Source organism: Sarcophilus harrisii, chromosome 5, assembly GCF_902635505.1.
Source record: "Sarcophilus harrisii chromosome 5, mSarHar1.11, whole genome shotgun sequence".
Taxonomy (NCBI): Eukaryota; Metazoa; Chordata; class Mammalia; order Dasyuromorphia; family Dasyuridae; genus Sarcophilus; species Sarcophilus harrisii.
Genome location: NC_045430.1, coordinates 256,426,001 through 256,442,842, shown reverse-complemented (window position 1 = coordinate 256,442,842; position 16,842 = coordinate 256,426,001).

Genomic DNA, 16,842 nt, shown 5'->3' with positions numbered 1-16,842 from the left:
TAAAAATTATAAATACAATAAGAGCAAAGAGATTATAGCAAGTTGTGATTAGGATAATACATCTTAACTAATTAGGATTTATACCAAGAATGCAGGGTTGGTTCAATATTAGGAAAACTATTAGCATAATTGACTATATCAATAAGCAAACTAACAGAAATCATATGGTTATCTAAATAGATGCAGAAAAACCATTTGACAAAATCCAATACCCATTCTTATTAAAAACACAAGAAAACATAGGGATAAGTGGCATTTTCCTTAACATAAGCACTAGCATCTATTTGAAACCATCAGAAAGCATAATATGTAATAGGGATAAATTAGAACCAATCCCAACAAGATCAGGGGTAAAACAAAGTTGGCCACTATCACCATTATTATCCAATATTGTATTAGAAATGTTAACATTAGCAATAAGGGAAGAAAAAAGAATTTAAAGGAATTCCAGTATGTAATGAGGAAATTAAATTATCACTCATTGCAGATGATATGATCATATAATTAGAGAATCCTAGAGAATCAATTTAAAAACTTCTAGAAACAATTCACAGCTTTAGCATAGTTGAAGAATACAAAATAAATCCACATAAATCATCAGCTTCTGTATGTTATCAACAAAGTCTAGCAGCAAGAGCTACAAAGAGAAATTGCATTTAAAATTACTGTAAATAATATAAAATGTTTTTGGAGTCTACCTGCCAAGACAAATTTAGGAACTACATGAACAAAATTACAAAATACTTTCCACACAAATAAAGTCAGATCTAATCAACTGAAAGAATATTAAGTGCTCTTGGTTAGGCTAAGATAATATAATAAAAATAACAATTCTACCTAAATTAATCTACTTATTCAGTTTGATATCAATCAAACTCCCAAGAAATTATTTAATAGGGCTAGAAAAAAATTTTTTAAATCATCTGGAAGAACAAAAGGTCAAGAATTTCAAAGGAATTAATGAAAAATGCAAATCAAGGTGATCTAGTTGTACCAGACCTAAAATTATATTATAAGGCAGCAGTCATCAAAACCATTTGGTACTGGCTACAAAACAGAGCAGTCAGTGGAAGTTAGGTTCACAACACACAATAGTCAATGACTATAGTAATCTAGTGTTTGATAAACCAAAAACTCAACTTCTGGGATAAGAACTCACTATTTAAGAAAAATTGCTGGGAAAATTGGAAATTAGTATTGCAGAAACTAGGCATTGATCTATTCTAACACCTTATACCAAGATAAAATTGAAATGGGTTCATGATTTTGATATAAAAAGTGATACTATAAGCAAATTAGAAGAACAAAGTATAGTCTACCTCTCAGATCTGTAGAGAAGGAAGGAATTTGTGGACAAAGAAGAATTAAAGTAAGTTATAGCATGCAAAATGAATATTTTTGATTATATTAATTTAAAAAGCTTTTGTACAAACCAAATCAACGAAGATTAGAAAGAAAGCAGTAAACTGGTAAATATATATATATATATATATATATATATATATATATCCAAGAGTTCTGATAAAGGCCTCATTTCTAAAATATAGAGAGAATTGACTCAAATTTATAAGAATACAAGCCATTCTCTAATTGATAAATGGTCAAAGGATATGAACAGAAAATTTTCAGATCAAGAAATTGAAACCATTTCTAGTCATATGAAAAGATGCTCTAAATCACTATTGATCAAAGAAATGCAAATTATGACAACTCTGACATACCACTGCACCCCTCTCTTATTGGCTAAGATGACAGGAAAAGAAAATGATGAATATTGGAGGGGATATAGGAAAACTAGTACACTAATATATTGTTGGTGGAGTTGTGAAATGATCCAACCATTCTGGAGAGCAATATGGAACTATGCCCAAAAGGCTCCCAAACTGTACCTCCCTTTTGTTCCAGCAGTGTCTCTACTGGTCCTGTATCCCAAAGAGATCATTAAAAGGGGAAAGGGACTCACATGTGTAAAATATTTGTAGTAGTCCTTTTTATATTTGCAAGAAACTAGAAAGTGAGTAGATGCCCATTAGATGGAGAATAGCTGAATAAGTCATGGTATATGAATGTTATGGAATATTATTGCTCTATAAGAAATGACCAGCAGGATGGTTTCAGAGAGGCCTGGAGAGATTTACATGAACTGATGCTAAATGAAGTGAGGAGAACCAGGAGAACATAGTACACAATAACAGCAAGATTATACGATAATCAACTCTAATGCATGTGGCTCTTTTTAAATGCAAGGTGATTCAGGCCAATTCCAATGGTATTGTGAAGGAGCCATCTGTGTGTACCCAGAGAAAAGAGTGTGGGGACTCAGTGTGTATTACAACATAGTATTTTCACTTTTTTGTTGTCATTTGTTTGCTTTTTGTTTTCTTTGTCATTTTTTTTCTCTTTGATTTGGGTTTTCTTGTGCAGCATGATTGTGGAAATATGTATAGAAGAATTACACATGTTTCACATATATTGGATTATTTGCCTTCTAAAGGAGAAGGTGGGGATTAGGGAGGGAGAAAAAAGTTGAAATACAAGGTTCTGTAAGTGTGAATGTTAAAAACTATGTATATATTTTGAAAATAAAAATCTCTATGAAATTTGGGAAGGACATAATTGTGAAAGGATGATGATTGAATAGATATATGAGAAAAGAAGGAAGCATGGCAGCAGCAAGTCTGTAAGTTGGGTCAGTAAGTGACAGCAATACCTAAGGAAAGTAAGCTCAAGTTTATCATTCCAAAAGTGAGGGGCTCTGGTTTGTGCCAAAAATAATGAGGGAAAGAATAATAAACCCTTAACTCTTTTATCATTGTTCATGATATCTCTATTCACTCATCATTGAGAAGTCAATCTACCCAAGATCCATTTTTTTTTAATTTTCAAATAGAAGATCTACAGGTATATTGCCTACACCTATCTTAACCTTTCCACAGAGGACTGCATTTCATAGCTCTGTTATTTTTAAATAGATCCAACAATAGGCACAACACATCCACAACCACAATTATGTCATCAGAATTATATGATGGGTAATTCCACACTCAATGATCCAATTAATGATTAATTTCTCCTCGTTGATGGAGTAACATATCCCATTCCCTTCTCCTAGTTACCCCTTTGTTTTGGGCTTCCATCTAGTTCTACAGAAAAAATGAACCTTCTTATATAGATTGGTAAGAACATGGGATACTAATCTTTAGTAGCAGGAAATGGCAAAATATTTTCTCTCTTAAACCAAAGAGGTAAAAATGTTACCTTGTCCTGCCTCAAAAGAACTATATAGCATATGGCACTGGTAAGTTGATTAGTGGTTTTAAGTGTTTCCCTCAGTTCTGTGGGTTCAGTGCCCCTGTGGCCACCATGCTACTGCCTGACATTATCTAGCTGGGCATTACTATCACAAATAAACTCAAACAGGGTGATCTCCATGTGAATTGCCTGTTATCCAGCATGGGTTTATTTAAGCTAGTTGCTTCTCTTCATGGGAAGAAAAATAACTTGCTTCTTTTTTTTAATTACTTGGGAAACAGTAGTGTAAAAAGGACATCAGTTGCACATTCACTGTTGTTTTATGTTTAATCTAGCCTAATGAACAATGGGCTCAGTAGATATATCAATCTGGGTCCTCTCAAAGCCAGGACTCTACAACATATGGTGGTCAAGGAACTAGCCACTGTAGGAAAGCAGAAAGAACATTATTTACAGATTTGGAGGAATAGGGTTCAAATCCTAGTTCTGGTACTTATTACATGGATGACCGTGAGCAAGTTACTTCATGCCTATGAGAGTGATCTGTAAAAAGAAGAAGCTAGACTAGCTGCCTCAAGGGTCCTCTCTAATGCTGTATCTATGATCTTAGGATCCTGTCTTAATCCCTCCCTTTCAAGCCGTAGTATGTGTTAATCAGAATTCTTGATTCCAGCCCTACCTATAAGCCCATTCTATCCCTTCTGGGGAAACAACTCTGTTGTTTCAGATATTCAAACCTCAACACACAAAGTTAACAAGCAGTTTAATTAGATTCAGAAAAGGTAGAGTATAAGCTTTAATACTTTGTGAAAAAATAAAATGCAATTTTCAAAACCACTTCTCAACATCAACTTAAAGGTAAACTTTGCTTGTATGTTAATGTCTGTCTTCTCTCTGTTTCTGATAGATGGTACAATGGATAGAGCACTGGGCCTGGGCTTGGGGAGATGAGTTTAAATCTACCTCACACATATAATATCCACATAATATTGATTGAGTCATTCCACCTTTGTATGCCTCAATTTCCTTAACTCTAAAGATAACAGCATTCACTGTCCATTATTCTGAAAATCAACTGAGATTATAGTTATAATTTCATTGCTATTAGGGGACCTTTAGTGTGGAAACTCCCTTCACCAATCAGATCAGTAATACCTCTGTGACTTAAAATTGCCTGGATATATTAGGGACAGGATTTATGAACACTATATCAATATTTATTTTCTTTCCACTTCTCTGTCTACATTCTGTATGTGTGTGTGTGTGTGTGTGTGTGTGTGTGTCTGTATCTGTTTCTGTCTTTGTCTTGTTCTCCCTCTTGTCTCTCTCTCTCTCTCTCTCCCCCTCACTCCCTTGCTTTTCTGTAAATCCCACTACACTCCTTTTCCCTCCCTCCCCTTTCTTTCATTTCTTTTCTAACTTTGCTTTTCACTCTCCAGGCTTCCCCATTATCCCTCAGCTGCCTTCTTACCCTAAAATTTTCCTCCTTCCCTGAGGCTTTCTCAATCTGGATCAAGATATTTGTTCTTAGAACAAATGGAAAGGTTTTTTTTTTTTGCTTTTTTTTTTGAAGGGGTGAGGAAGAGGAGACCATTAGTAACAAAATTGGAGGAAAGCAGTGGTACAGGAAAAAATGGGTTGAGAGAAAAGAAAGTCTGGTGACTTCTAGTCAAGAAGAAATGGAGGTATAATTCTGAGTCCTGTATTGTGAAACAAAGAACTTGCATTAAAAACACAATTTGTTTTTATTTTTCCAGTATGGGTAGAAGTCTTCAAAGTCTACTTTCCTCCCTAACTTTCCTTGTATATGTCTGTTCAGTAACAGCTGCCATCAAACATTCTTCTGCTTTCTTACATCTAAATGTTCCCTAAATTCTAATTTGTCTTTAAATGTAGGAAAATGCATGGTCTGTTAGGAAAGTGTGAATGGCACATTTAGTCTATATTAAGAAAAGATAAAGAAGAGAAACCAGAGATCACCTGGAAATACAAAAAATTTAAATGATATCAAATAGCCAAACCTCTATCCAAATATTAGGAATTTCCTTAAGAGTGGGGGCACTGAACTATTGTCATGATATTAAGGACTTCTCTTCTGAAATAAACTCATAAAATAGTTTAGTTAGGGACCTTGTGGACCTGAGAGTCATTATAAGGCACTTATAATAAAAACAAGCTAATTACTATAATAAGACGTGACTAATTAAATCTCCAAAGAGTAAAGGGGGATGACAATAATTGCAGAAAAGATCACTCAATAAACCACTTCCCAGCCAATAAATTGGTGTACCCTGGGAAGGACTCAATTGTCACTCCTTCAGGAAGGACAGAAGCAGCAGAAAGGATAAAGTATTCATGAGCCAACTCTACCTCCCACAGAGCCACTGACCCATGTTATGTAGGAATCTGTCCATCTTGCTGACTTTTATATGGAACTTCTGCAAAGAATTCCCAGAGACATGACAGAAAATATGGATTTAACAAGGTTTTTCAGCAATAAAATTAAATCTATACATGCTGCCTTCCCATTAGAGTGTGAATCTTTTTGGAACAAGGACCTTTTTTTCCTTTCATTTTTTGTATCCCCAGCATTTAGCATATCATCCGGTACGTGGTAGGTGCTTAATAAATGGTTATGAATTAGACTTGATCAAATAAAATTTCAAGAATTAACAGGAAGGCCTATTAAGGGGATAAATCAAGGCAGTCCACTTCTAATGACAGATGCCTTGCTCATTTTAACAAACATTTAACCTCCTATATACACCACGTAGAAAAAGACAAAACATAATGGCTACAAAATTTACCTTGGATTAAGCAATGCATAAATTCAAATCCTGTTCCCAATATATTTCTCAGACAACTCTCTAAAGCTATATAAATTAAAGATGGTTCCTAGAGCAATGCAAATATGGGTTTGGACTTGTTCCACCCTTCAATCCCCAAAGATGGACAAATTTCCATCTTTTAACATCTTGCTCCTGGAAACTATAAAATTAAACATTTTTAAAAGTCAATGTATCTGTTTACATTTAATTCTGTGGCTGATTTCCCTTGTTCATTCAGAAACCTTTTCCCCCCTTAATGTCTGACATTTTTTATAGTGAATACTGATTCAAGAAATCATCCCTCAATTTGTTGGAAGAGTTCAAATCTCCAAATGTAGACCTCATTGGGACTCAAAAAGAAAGTTCCTTTGCTTGATAAAAGAAAGCAATTAGAAATATTTGTTTAATTGATTTTCATGCTACCTAGAATTGAAAGAAACCTTAAAAAGAAAATAATCCTAAAATGAAATGAGTTTCTTTAAGAATTGGTTCATTCTCCCTTCATAGAGGATTTCAAGTAGAAGTTGGATGAGTATTTGTAGGTATATTTAGTTGGGACCAATTTTTTGGCATAGGTGGGGCTAAATGGCCTCTAAGGTCCCTTGAACTCCAATTTCTATGGTTCTATATTATTCCAGCCCACTTGTTTCACATACAAGAAAACAAAGAAATGCTAAGTAGACTGTCCATAATAACATAGACAATAAACGACCTAATAACATTCAAACATAGGTTTTCTGACTATATCCCATTCTCTTTTTACTGCACCATGATTCTTAGAGATGGACCAACTTACTCTAACAATTTGTCATGGGGTTTCTGAACAAAATTTCTGAAAATATTTTCTTTTGACAAGTCAATTACCCCGATTCACACAATGGATTTAGTCCCTGAAAATACTTTCATGATCCAATGTCTGAGTTCTTCTATTTATAAACAAAGCAAAGCCCCAGAAACACATTTCATGCACATTTTCCATAAGGAAGGGAGTGGTGGCTGCCTCATTGTAGACAGACTGATTTAAATTGTCTTGATTTTTTTTTTTCTTTCATTAAGTGGTAATTCAACTCTTCATCTTTCCCGATTTTCTTCACTCACTTCAGGCAATTATTGTTGGCGATTATGATGTTAATGAGTTATGCAGAGCAGATCGGGGAAAATGAAATACATTTTTTAGGAAGTTAAGTTAATGGAAGCAACAACTTGAATGCATGCAAAAAAGCAGGCGTCTTTCATAGCTTGCCCTGATTGATTTTATAAGTCAGGTGCTCATATGAATACGTAACCTTTACTTAGCTCAGGGAATATTTTGACAAGAAATTTGCACTGATGAGCTTGAACGGCAGCTTTTTGTGAGGCTGCCTGCTCCATATTGTTTTTTGATATTTTTAATTTTGCTTGGGTTAATTTTAAGTCATCTATATCCACAAGCAGATATGGCTGATCTACATGAAAAGACAAAAAGTCTTCCCCAAGCCCCTCAACAGTACAACAGTAAGAGTCCCAATATGTTCGATGAGATGAGTCTGGGAGACAAGACATTATTCACCAGAGTGACATGAACCAGAATCACACAGACAACACAGAGCCAGCTGACAATACATAACCGATTGAGCATTATCACTTGTCATTTCCTTCCCTTTCTGAAGTGACAAGTCAATAGGAATAACCTTCCTGTTGGAATGTCTCTGATTCAATCAGTGTTGTGTTTCCCCTGTAGATTAGGTTCAAAGGCTGTTCACACTTCACTGTCACAACTGTTTGGATTTCAGAATTAAATGCAGACATTAACATACTGGCAAGACAGATCCTAATAAGCCAAGACATCAGACATTCCCTAGATTCACAGTCCCACCAACTTTAAACCCCAAGTGCTGATGAATAGAACACGACACCTTTTTTTTATTATTATTATTTACTTGTGTCATCCAAGCTTTGTTCTTTTTAGTTCAGGTGGACTGAATTAAATATAGCTAACTAATACCCTTACATATGCTCACGGATGCAAGTGATAGGAAAACCTCTGACTGCTAGAGTTCAAGAATACATACATATATAGAGAGAGCATAATCCTTAATGAATAGCACACTGAACATGGAATAAGAAAGGTCTGAGTTTAAATGTTACCTCTGGCACCTAACCCCTGGACAAGTAATTTCATGTCTCTGTTCTGCAGCTTCCTCATCTATAAAATGGGGATAATAATAATGGTAATAATAATAACATTTATAAAGCAGTGACTATGAACCAGGCACTGTGCTAAGAGCTTCACAGATATCTCATTTAATTCTTATAATATTTGTAGTGCCTACCCCACAGGACTGTTGAAAGTACCAAATGGAATGATCATGCATGTAGGATTACCAAAAGTCTTACTACATTTTTGAGATGTTTAAATGTTTAAATTAAATGTTTAAAACAGAACTAAAACTTTAAGTCTCCCTTTATAAAGCTCCCCCTGTTAAAATCAGTTTGTATTAATATGAATTATTTTTGCTTCTTGAATACTGCAAAGATTTTTTACATGAATTAATGAAAAAAAAGAAATGCATAAATACATAAGAAGTCCATAATCCTAGGAGATAAGTATAAAATATCAGATAATCTTTGAACTTCATTCTGCTATCCTCCTGAGCAAGGATGATGCAAGAAAAAGCTGTAATGGTTTTTTACCCCTTGTCTGACTGAGTCCACTTGACATCCCCTTGCTTCCTCTCTATGTATTCAGTTAGACCAAAAGAAGGAAAGGGAAGTATATGGGAAAAGAGTAATAAAGAGTAGTGGATGAGGATGGAGAAGGAAGACAAGAAAGTTGCTCCAGAATTGTGATTCCTCAGTCTGAAGTTTGAAAGAAGATGGCTGCATCCCTTAACTTTATCTGTATCAAGTACAAGTCTCACTTCTTCACCATCTGAAAAATGAACCCATAGAAAATCCAGCTCATTGAATGATAGCAAGTCCTTTTCTGTTTTGAAATTTCTTAGTTATAGTACCCTTTTTGCATAACTCATACTAATACCATCTCATGAGCCTAGGAAAGTTTTAATTATGTCATTCAGGAGACACAAACTGTTGGTCTGTTTCTATTTAAGAAATAAGAATTTTCAGCATGAATTCTAAATATGGAGCTAGAAGGGACCACAGAGACAACTGTAGTCTACCATTCCCTCTGCCCTTCATTTTACAGATAAGGAATTAAATGTGGGGTATGGGATATATCATAGGATCTTAGATTTAAAATTACAACAACCTTTTATGCATCCAGTCTAACACCTTCATTTTACAGATGAGGAAATTATATCCCAGAGTTGTTAAGTGACTGAACCAAAGTCACACAGGTAGTAAGTATAAGGGATGAAATTTAAATCCTGATCCTCTGGCCCCCAAATCCAGTGATCTTTTTAATCTACCATGCTGATTTGACCAATATCATGCAGGTTGTGTCAGATGTAGGATTTTTTAAGGAGGGGAAGGAAATTAGGATTAAGTAACTTGTCCAGGGGTCACATAACTAGTAACTGTTAAGCATCAGGGGCTGCATTTGAACATAGGTCCTCCTGCATTCAGGGCCAGGGCTCTATTCATTATGCCATTTAGCTTTTCCCAAGAGGTGAAATTTTGAACCTAAGTCATCTTGCTCTAGAGCAACTGTTCTTTCCATTGGATCACACTGCCTTTTATGTTAAATGAATATTCTAGACCTTTCCTGTAGTCAGAACCTTACTTATTTTTATGTGTTCACAGGTGTGAATATGCTATCAAATTCTTTTTTCTGAGATGGGGATTCTCAAGAAGAGTCTCTGTGTCTCTCTCTATCACACTCTCTCTCTCTCTCTCTCTCTATGTATGTATACATAGAGAGAGAGAGAGAGAGAGAGAGAGAGAGAGAGATGTATTCTTGAACTTTAGCAGTCAGAGGTTTTCCTATCACCTGCATCCATGAGCATACGTGAGGATATTAGTTAGCTATATACATGGATGCACCTGTATGTGACTGATATCAGAGTACTAGAGACCAACGATCTATGGCGACATTACAAAGCAGGGAGGATGCCAAAAACATAAAGGCAAACAAAAGCTGCCGAGGCCACTCAACCATCCAAGAGATATAATGGCTATGGGTACTTTGCACCCAACTGCATAGCTGGCTAATTTCAATTCATAACCCAAGGAAAATTACAGGTGGGGCTACCAAACTTAATTTCCCATCTGTAGTCTAGACTTGTGGTTGAACAACTTGATGGCTTGAATAGTGAAGCTCCCAATTGGTTGTTGAAATTGTATGGAACTAGAAATCTTCTCTGTGGGAAGACTGTTTCTCTCATTTGTTCTTAGGCTATATATATGATTCACTAAACACACATGCACATGCCATGATGATAATGCTTTCTAGGCTTTTTGTTTCTTGAATCAACCAGTACATACTTTTTTTTATTTCTAGAGGATTTGAAGGAACTGAGAGTTAATTCTTCACTGATCAGTTCTAAAGCTTCATTTGAACAAATAAAGAAATCTCTGGGAAGGTTTTGTTTCTGTTCTTATCTTCTAAAATAGGAATTCCAAATCTAAAGTATGTATGTTTATTTTTTTCCACATTTAGATGAGTATATTTCAATAGAGTTGATTTTACCCCCCCAAAAAAACTCTCTATTTTATTTTAAGTTATTAAAAGCATGATTTCAAGATGGGTCCTCAGCCTTTACCAAACCACGAGATCCAGGATATAAAAAAAGTTAATGTCTGAAATCTGGAAATGGCATCTTTCATCTCTCCAGAGACATCCAAATCTAGCTCATGAAAAGAGAGATTCCTTGGATATACTTTCAGCTTTCATAATTTGCACTTTATATCTTTTTATTTCTTTTTTGAGAGTCAACCAGGCAAAAGGGATACAGCATTTCATGTGGAATCATAAAGATTTGGATTCAAATATTGCTTCAGACACTATCCATGTGAACCAGGATAAATTGTTAAATCTCTCTACATATCAGTTTCCTTCAAATAGGTTGTTAATCAAAGGCACTTTCCAGGGACTTTAGCTCTAGAGCTGGAATAGATTTGGTGGCCATTTAAGCCAACTTTCTAATTTTATAAGTAAGGAAACTGAGGCTTAAAGAATTGAAGGGACTTGTCCAAAGTCACACTATAATCACAGCAAGTCTTCCATATCCAGAACTAGTGCTATTTCCATTGAACCACAAATTTTGTGAAGCTTTGGTGTCAGAAGATGTTTGCAAGCTTTAAAAGAGCTATATTTATGAGACATATCAGAGCATGAGGAGCAGAGTGCTAAATTTGACAACATAAGTCCTGGTTTCACATCCCATCTCTGAACATTTACTAATTGCATAATCAATGAACCTTTCTGAATCTCAACTTCCTCATCTGTAGAATAGGGATAATAATGGCACTTCATTTGTGGGATGGCATGTTGGGAGATCATTTGAGAGCATTCATGTAAAGTACTACATGAAGAAATGCTATCTCTTTATACATGTGTATGCATGTGTATGTATGGCTTGTGTGTGTACACATGTATCATAAACATGTACACCTTTTCAAAGTCAAGAGCCTTTTAGAAATCCATTGGAAAAGCAATAAGGAATATGTGATCATGCATTATTAATTTCCTCTGCTATAAAAAATGGAATGTACAGTAGTTGGATGTTTATTGCTTGTGCCCTGGTGAGGTGCAGGAAGGCAGTTTTCCTGCCAGACACTTTAGAACAGAACTGTTCTACTTCATGCTGCTGCTGCTGCTGTACCAAATAACATCAGAGAAATTGCTCAGTGCCTTCCAAACTCATTTCTCGACCACATTATCAAAAAAAAAAAGAAAAATCCTACCACGTTAGATGATATGCCTTCGTCCAAGCTGTCAGTAGGACCTGGAATACCACCAAGCATGCTGGTAGAAGGACAATGCATGGATCACAGCGGGTCCCTCATACTCGCTTCAGAGCGTCCACTCACATCACTGTTATGCTTTATCTCAAAACCAAATGAGACCAGGTTTCTTCCACTGAGAGGTCCAGCAGGTTCGTATCGTAAAAATCTTCCCTTCTGAATGACTGGACTGGTTCGCCAGGTTTGGGGTGTGCTGGGCAATGGCACAGGATCCTGGGTAGCCAGGTGTAGCTCAGGTGCAAATGGCGATCTCCTGGGCAGCTCCAAATTTTCAAAGCAATAAGCGCCTTTTGCTCATGCCCACCTTTGTGGAGATAAGGGCACTGTGGCTTCCAAATAGGTCACTTGGCTCAGCTAGAGTTCTCATCCTAAAATTGTCCGCAGTAGTTTCTCCTGTCAACATTTTTCTTCCTAAGAGCTCTACAGAGCCGTGTTTTATATTTGGACTCAAATGAGGGGCAAAAAAGACCAGCAATTTGGACAGATTGGGCACCTGCCTTCCTGAAATAGTAACAAGAATGACAACAACAATAGCATGGGATAGAGGAAAGAGACACAGGTTGGAAATCTGAGGACTTAGACTTCTGGATCATTTGCTTGTTTTCTAGTGTTTTTTTGGAGCTGCCCCCCCACACACACACTCTTTCTGGGCTTTGTCTTCCTTTGTCTCTACTGTGTCAGGCTGGCTTAAATGACCTCCAAGCTTTCTTTCTAGTCTAATCTATAACCTGCTGCCAATACCATGATCGCTATCACTGCTGCTCAGTGTTGCTGTTCAATGACAATATGACTTTTTTTAGCAATTGAAGTTTTGCAGAAGTCTTTACATCCATTTTTTCAATCCTCTTAGAAAACCTAAGAAGTAGGGTGTCAGAGTTTTGATCTCCCTTTTTATAGATTACAAAACTAAGGACCAGGAAGGCTTTAATTGATTTTTTTTCTCCAAAGTCACGAAAATAGGAAGTAGCAAAGTTATGATTTGAACTCAAGATTTGAATTCCAAACTTCATTGCCTTTTTAATTGCACCACAGCCACCCCATTGCACCACAGCATATTGAAAAGGCTATCCCATCCCACTCATCTGCTCTGAGACTTATTTGAACTTAACTTGATGGGCACAATCTTAGGGTCATAGATCTGGAACTGGCAGAAACTTAAGACCATCTAGGCTTCCCTCTGAATTCATTTCCAATTTATTATGTAGGCAGATATAGATGAAAGAGGGAAAGATAGCTGAAAGAAGACAGAAAGGAAGGAAGGAAGGAAGGAAGGAAGGAAGGAAGGAAAGAAGAAAAGAAGAAAAGAAGGAAGGAAGGAAAGAAACAGGGAAGGAGAGAAGGAAGGAAGGAGGGAGGGAAGAAAGAAGGGAAGGAAGGAGGGAAAGGGAGGAAGGAAGGAAAGAGGAAAGGAAGAAAGCAAGCAAGCAAGGAAGGAAGGAAGGAAGGAAAGAAATAGGAAAGGAGAGAAAGAAGGAAGGAAGGAGGGAAGGAAAGAGGGAAAGGAAGGAAGGAAGGAGGAAAGCAAGCAAGCAAGGAAGGAAGAGAGGGAGGGAAGGAGGAAATAGAAAGATAGATAAATGGATATCTTGTATGAACAAATTTGTTTGCATGTTGCCTCCTTCAAGAATGGAGTTGAGGCCAGAGACTGTATTTTAGCTTGCTTTGTATCCTGAGCCTTTAGCACAATATCTTACAAAATAAGCACTTTTTCACTATCAGTGACTTGACTTATTGACTCTAACCTAAGCCCACTATTTTACAAATGGGGAAACTGAGTCTAGGTGAGTTGTGACTTGCCCAGGATTATACAGATTGTAAACATGATAGGCAGGATTTGAAAATAGATCAAAGGACTCTTTTCCATGTAGCCATGTTATCCCTCTTGGATAGAAGTGAGAGTTGAATAGGGAAATGGAGGGAAGCTTCAGTGAGAATCATAGTAGAGTGAGAACACTGGTCTGCCATCTTTCTCATGCATCAGTATTTTTGCAGCATGCCTCTATTCAGGACAGTGCCCTGAGAGCCTCTACGTTCTATAAAACTGGAACCAGATGAATCACAAACTTCAGAATAGGTCTCCAGTGAGGCTTCCGAGCTTCAGTTTATTATATAAGTTAAAGAAAACAAATGGCTCCAGCTTGTTTTCTCACGTTCAGTTTTAATAGGTATTTTATGTGAGAATTTCAGGTAGGGCTCTATATTTTATCCACTCTTCCCTTTGTTTGTTTTCCTCTGTCAGGTTGATTCAATATTTTTAGGGACTCATAAAAAAAGATACGAGCTGCTAACTCATACTGCCTGGAAGCGAGCATACTGTGGACAGGTGCTGCTCAACCATTCTCCATTGGCTGTGCCAATGTATCTCAGTCCTCCCATATCTAGGAGAGTAACTCCTGAGTACTGGCACTGGGTTGCCCCAACCTTCAGTGTCTCCAAGTCAGCCGGTGCCAAATCGACAGGCCTTGTCAATGGTTTAGTGCTTCAGCAAGTGCTTTAAGAGACAAATGTGCCTGATCATGGCTGACAACCGGAGTTCACTGTCAGACTCAGGGTACCTGAGCGGTTGATCTTGGAGCTGGACGTGTAGCAGAAGAGACCTAGGACCTCAAACCCTCAGAAAGGCAATGACGCAGCAGTGGGTAGGGGAGTCAGTGGACTCCAAATTCAAAAGACCTGAAGCACCTTCTGGAAGAAAGACTATTTTGTCAGGCAAATATCAAATGCACCTTGGGAACATTGTTGGTTTTGTGCATATGATTCCGACCACCCCACCCCCAAAGCCAATTCCGTTGTTTGCAAATACTTTCTGATTTCGTTAATAACATTTTCAATTGGAAAGACATGTGTAGGGGGCCTATGATATGAAAATACATTCAATCAATCAATAACCAATTATTAGGTACTATGTGCTAGGTACCATTTTATACCCTGTAGATACAGAGACAAAGACAGTCTTCATTCTCAAGGAATTCACAACCTCATTACAAGTAAATGATATATCTTTCATAACATTTTATCTAAATCTACATCCTTTTCTATATTAAACAAGAGTGGAAAGAACACTGGTGTGAAGTCATAGACCACAAGTTCAGAACAAACATGGCTGCTTAGTAGGTCTCAGGAATGGAGCAGATTTGGATCCTTTTCTGGATCAGCCAGTCTAATAATAAGGATCCCTCAAGGTTCTGTCTTGGGTCCTCTTCTCTTCCTATAAAATATTTTATTTGGTTATCTCATCAATTCCTGTCGATTTTGTCTCCATCTCCATGCTGATAATTTTCAGATTCATCTATCCTGTCCCAAATTCTCTGTTGACCCATTTTCAACTGTCTTTTTGACATTTCAAGCTAGATGCCCTTTAGACATCTCAAACTCAATATTTCCAAAACAGAAACATTATCTTTCTTCCCAAATCCTCCCCTATTCTTACTTTCCCTATTACTATAGAGGTCGACTTCATCCTCCCAGTCGCTCAGGGCCACAAGCTAGTCTCCTCTTAGATATCTCACTATCTCTTGCCCTTCCCTATACCATCTGTTGCCGAGGCCTTTGGATTTCTCCTTTGCAACATCTCACAAATATGTCTCTTTCTCTCCTCTGCCATTGCCACCACTGTAGTGCAGACCTTTATTACCTCATGCCTACATTGTTGTAATAAACTGCAGATGGTCTGCCTGCCTTGATTTTCTCCTCACTCCAATCTATCTTCCATTCAGCCACTAAAGTGATTTTTCTAAAGAGTAAATAAATGTCACATCACAAATATATGTATATATATAAAACTCTCTATGTGTTATATATTGCTATATATTATATATTACCATATATATTATATAACTATATATTTTATATATATTATTTTTCATATACATATATACATATGTAAAAATTTCAGTGGCTCCCTATTGCCTCCTTGATTAAATACAAATTACACTGTTTGGCACTCAATGCTCTTCATAACATAGGATCCTCAATTTTTGTAGTCTTTTTACACCTTCCTCTCTGCCACACACTCTTTGATCCAATGACATGGATCTCCTGACTTTCCTTCTTCATTTCTAAACTCTGGACATTTTCTCTGGCTGCCCACCTTGCACAGAACACTCTTCCTTTGCTCCAATCATTGGACTCCTTGGCTTCTTTTGTGTCTAAACTAAAATCACATCTTTTGTTGAAGATTTTCCCAAATCCTCTTAAATCTAGTGCCTTCCCTCTGTTAATTATTTCTGATTTATTCTATATATAATTTACTTTATGGAAATTTGTGTTGTTGTTTCATCCACCAGATTGTAAGGTCTTTAAAGACAAGGACTGGTTTTTGCCTCTTTTTGTATCATCAGCACTTAGCCTAGTGGCTGGCACATGGTAGATACTTGATAAATATTTATGATTGATTGAGATAAACTATTCTAGAAGAAATAATGGAGCAATCTGAAAGAGGGATAGGAGTCAATTTCTCCCCTTGTAAATCAAATCCTGCTGCTACTTTGGCCACCACCTTCCCTCAGACTCTAATGGAAATATCCTAGATTTAGATCCCTGGGCATAGGCGTAGTCCCCAGATTACTGACCCGCTTTGAGACCAGTCCCTGCTACATTTATCTGGGGAGGTAAGTCCTATGCAGAAAGTTGTCCATCTGTGCCAATCACAGATAACACAAGTTGGTCTAGCTGAAGGATCTGGGCACTCTGAGGGAAGGACAAGAGGCAGCATTGCGCAGGGAAATTAGACCATTCCTTAACCATTGCCGTTTTTTAGACCCTGATGGACACAATCCAGAACTCTGACCCCAAATTGTGGCTACAGCACTTCCCTATTAACACCAGAATTTTTTTGAGTCAGGGCTCTGAATCC